A 4,828-nucleotide genomic window follows, 5' to 3' on the forward strand; every position below is an offset into this window, starting at 1 on the left:
GTGTTAGAGCAGTAACGGATTGGCACAATGACATGAAACATTGATAATTCTAAATTAAAGGATATGATAAATAAGTGGATAGATGTCTGAAAAGATGAGAAACCCTATTGAGTGTTCTTAACATGCTCATGTCCATCTCAAGGGTGAGCTTGATTATTAGTTCCAGCATTTCCTTGGGTAGTGTGACAAGGGATGCTATGTCAGAATTTGATACATTGACAGGAGATTCAGGAGCACTAACCAAAGGAATGTCAATAATTGAACCACCATTGATTTCTTTGGTCTTAATAAAAACCCCATCGTTGAAAGGGGCAGGACATTTAATGGGAGGAGAGAACTTTGTGGCTATATAAGGACATTTAAGGGATCCGTGTGTTAGTTGGACTTCGGAGTCCCTCTAACTGTTTGTTTTTGTACTTGACTCTCAGATACACGATACATTTTTTCGCATCAGAGTTTTTCCAATTCCAGTGTTTTTTCTTCAAAGATTTTTGAGGCCAGAATAGATAGAAACATTGTCCAGAGATCCAGACTTTTCAGGTCTGGACCTTTTTTGGCCATGACACTGGACAGACAGAGTGTGATTCTCCTCGCCAACTGGAAGTGGTGTCCTTTTCTCATGTATGAGTCTTTGCTACCAAATATGTCCTGTCCAAAAATACAGTTGCTGGCTACCTTGAAATGCCTGTTAACTGATCATTGTACTAAATGCATTAAAACCCAGACATAGAGTGAGGATGACACTCCCAGCTTGAACGTTCTATGTGAAGGCTGTGGGAGTCTTCCTGCAGGAGTGAATAAACCCAGCAAGACATTCCCTTGTCTGTGAGTCGTTAATAATACAAATTGCCAGCACAAAGGTACCATCAACAGTAAAAGGATTTGCAGCTATATCTGATACAATATCTTCTCTTAGACTTGCATGTGGCGGAAAGATTCCCAGGTCTGCTAACTGGTCAACCATAGCTGCAAACTGGCAGTTCCCATCTGGGAGAAGATCAACCGTCACTGTCATTCCAGAAGAAATGAATGATCTGACATGCTCTATGTGGGTTTAGGCAGAGAACGGTTTTTCTTGTAGGCTTTCTCCCATAGTAGATCTCAAAAGAGGAAGCCCGGTGCAATGTCTTCTTTGGGTCCTCATTCAGTACTCTGGCATAATGACTTACCCAGTTTATTCCTTCTAGGCTTTATTTATATGGCACCTTTTAAACACAGGTTACAAAGTGCTTTACATTAACATAGACAGAAAATAGAAAACAGATAAAAAAAGGCCATACAGATAAAGCATTCAAAAATTAATTAAAAAACATACCCCAAGGGTCATTGAACGTTCATCATAACATTCTATGTTGCGAGTAGCGGAAAAGACATCCTAAAAAAGTGGGTGTTTTAATGTTGTTTAAAACAGTCTACAGACTCATCTGATCTAATGGGAGGGAGGATTGTTCCAAAATGTGGATGCCGGGGACCAAAAGTGCAGTTGCCTTTCTTTTTTAGGTTGGTATGCACTATGGTCAATAGGTTTTGATTGGATGACCTAAGTGACCACCCGGTAGTGGAAGGGCTAGCTCAGAAATGTAAGCAGGAACTAAGCCGTGTAGTGCCTTATAAGTGATTAAAATAATCTTAAAATCAATCCTGAACTTCACTGGCAGCCAGTGCAGTGAGACTAAAATAGGAGTGATGTGGGACCTACCGCCAGTCCTAGTTAAAAGCCTAGCTGCTGCATTTTGTACGAGCTGAAGACATGCCAGGGCAGTGTGACTAAAGCAGGTGAAAAGGGCATTGCATAAGTCAAGACGGGGAAAAAATTAAGGCATGAATAATATGTTCTACGTTAGAAATCGATTATAATGTTCTGATTTTTGCAATATTTCTGAGTTGAAAAAATTAATTTGTAGTAGTTTCAGGGCCAAAAACAAGAGGCTCTGTTTTGTCGGAATTTAGTTAGAGGAAGTGTGACAAGTGTGACCAGTATCGTGCCTAAACAGTTGTGGAGAGTGTTCAGGTTGCTAAAATCACCCGGTTTACTGAAAAATATAGCTGAGTGTAATCGGCGTAACAATGGTAGGATATACAACTGAAACGGCTGATTATGTGGCCCAAGGGAGCATATAAAGAGAAAAAAGAATTGGGTTCAAGATTCATCCCTGGGCCACCTGATATAACAGCGGAGCGGATGAGGACATAATGTTACCCATAGAGTAACAAACTTATATTTGACAAATATGACATAAACCAGTCTAGAACTTTCGCTGAGATACCAGCGCAAGTATTTAGTTGATTGAGGATGGAGTGATCAATGTTATCAAAGACAGTGCTTATAAGATAAGATAAAGATACTTTATCAATCCCCAAAGGGAAAGAGAAAGAGATTGAGTAAGACCAAGATGGAGTGTTCCCACTATCAGCCTGCATAAGGATGTAATTCGTGACTCTTAACAAAGCTGGTTTAGTACTGTGACTTTGGCGAAAACCAGATCGAAATTTAATAAAGATATAATAACCTTCCACAACTTGAAGAAGCTGCTCAGCGACAACTTTTTCCAGTACTTTGGTAATTAAAGGTAGTTTTGAGATGGGTCTAAAATAGTTCAAAACAGAAGGATCCAGACCAGGTTTTTTTTTTTATTTTTTAAAGAGGCTGGACACTAGCTGTTTCAAATTGATAGAGGACATGACCAGAGGAGAGAGACAGGTTTATAATAGTGAGTACGGCAGGGCTAATGACAGGTAGGACCTATATAAAGAATTTGGAGGGTAATATATATTAAGATGGCAGGAAGAGAGGCACAGATGGGAAATAGCCTCTATGAGGTGGTGCATGGTAGTGGGGACAAATTTGGTTAATAAATATCGTAATAAATATTGTGGCACGGCCACTTGCCTCACAGCAAGAAGGTCCTGGGTTCGATTCCCGCCTGGGGCGCTGTTGGCACCGTGCTCCGGCGGGTTATCTCCCAAATAGGAGCCTTTCTGTGTGGAGTTTGCATGTTCTCCCCGTGCTCACATGGGGTTTCCTCCACCTCACGTCAGTAAGGACCCCCACCAAAAACATGCACCCATCCATTGTCCATTGTCTGACCAGCAATGGACATTTATCACCTGGTCCCCGGGCGCGTCCACATATGCTGCCCACTGCTCCTGGCTGTGCCCCCAGAGGAAGGACAACCCAGGATGGGTCAAAAGCAGAGAATCCATTTCACCGGCCACCATCAAAGCATGTGCGTGTGCGTGTGTGTGTGTGCAAGCATGTGTTATAGTGTGGTGTGTTGCGTGATGAATAAAGACTGTTTCTTCTTCTTGTTTCTTTTGTTTCCACTGCTTGGTGGATCAGAAGAGAAGGACCGGGCACAATGTTAGATCTGACCATTCACCTTATTGAAAAAATTTATAAATACAATTCACAATCATCTGTTAAGGTTGTAGAGATAGCAGTGGGAGCAGGTTGTCTAGCTGATTAATTGTGTCAAACAGAGCTTGGGGATTGTGTTTTCTAGTCGTAGTTAGGTCTGAAAAATACGATGTTCTTGCATCCTTGATTTTTTGGATTGAGCAATGTCAAAAGCTCTTTCATTTATAGAAAGTGAACATTGAGTTTTGTCTTTGTCCATCTTCGCTCAGCCCTCCTGCAGTCCAGCTTACAGCTATGGATAGCCTCACTCATGCAGGGAGATAATTTGGTGGCTGCTACTGACCTAGTTGTAACAGATGCAATAGCATCTAACACCAAAGAACATATCTGATTTAAATTGTTGACCAGATAATTTATGTTCAAGGGTTGAATAGGAATATTATTTAAATCAGAGAAAATAGATGAGAACTTTGCAGCAGATTGATTATTAAAAATGCGGGAGCATACGGTTTGCTTCAAAATTGGAGCGGTTGCCTGGATGCAGGAGTCAGAAATAATACATTTATGATTGGAGCCAAGGTCTATCAATGAGAGGGAGTTTATAGTCAGACCTAGAGTAAATACGAGGTCAAGGGTGTGGCCTCGGTTATGAGTTGAACAAGAGATATGCTGCACAAGATTGAATGAATCAGTAATGTTTTGAAATTCAGTAGCAAAATGTTTAGATGGGTTATCAATGTGGATATTTAAGTCCCCTAGAAAAATAATTATATCATGATTGACGAGAATGGATGAAAGAAAATCAGAACATTCTGCTAAAAAGCTGTTGTTTGGTTGGGAGGGGGGGTTAATCTAAGTACCATGAGCATGTCAAAGCTCTCAAGTTATCAACAGTGATATGTTTACAGTGAAAATGGTTGCTGAAGATGAGAGCAAGGCCCCTACCACAACCAGTGCACCTCAGGGTATGGCAGTAACAATTCAATTTGTTTGATTAAATGGCAGAAGTCCCCAGACTTTAGCTAGGTCTCCATCAGATAATCAAAATTATGGGATGTTATAAAATCCTTCAGGGTAAAGGTCTTGTTTGACAGAGACCTACCATTTAAAAGTGCAAATTTAGCTGGAGTGCTGGGTTTCATAGGGTGCTTATGATTAAAGGCAATATGGTTCAAGTTACTACCATTGGCTGAAGTTGTGTTAGCAGGGACCCATTTCTTGGGTCTAAGGTTTGTGATGATGGGAATCCATGAGATCGGGTTAGAAGATGGACTACCATCAAGGGTCCAAACCTCAGGCAGGCATTTAACAATCGAGGTATAGTAGCAAGATTTAAACAGTATGTGGCTGTGGCGGACCAAGGTGCGTCGTCAAGCACTGGCTGCGGACGACAGCAGCCGCCAAGCTGCCTCGAATCAGCCTAATCAGCGCCCGTGCGGTGCTGATTGGTCCGACTCGAGGCAGGGAGAT

This window comes from Zeus faber, assembly GCF_960531495.2.
Source record: "Zeus faber genome assembly, chromosome: 9".
In the NCBI taxonomy this organism is placed as follows: Eukaryota; Metazoa; Chordata; class Actinopteri; order Zeiformes; family Zeidae; genus Zeus; species Zeus faber.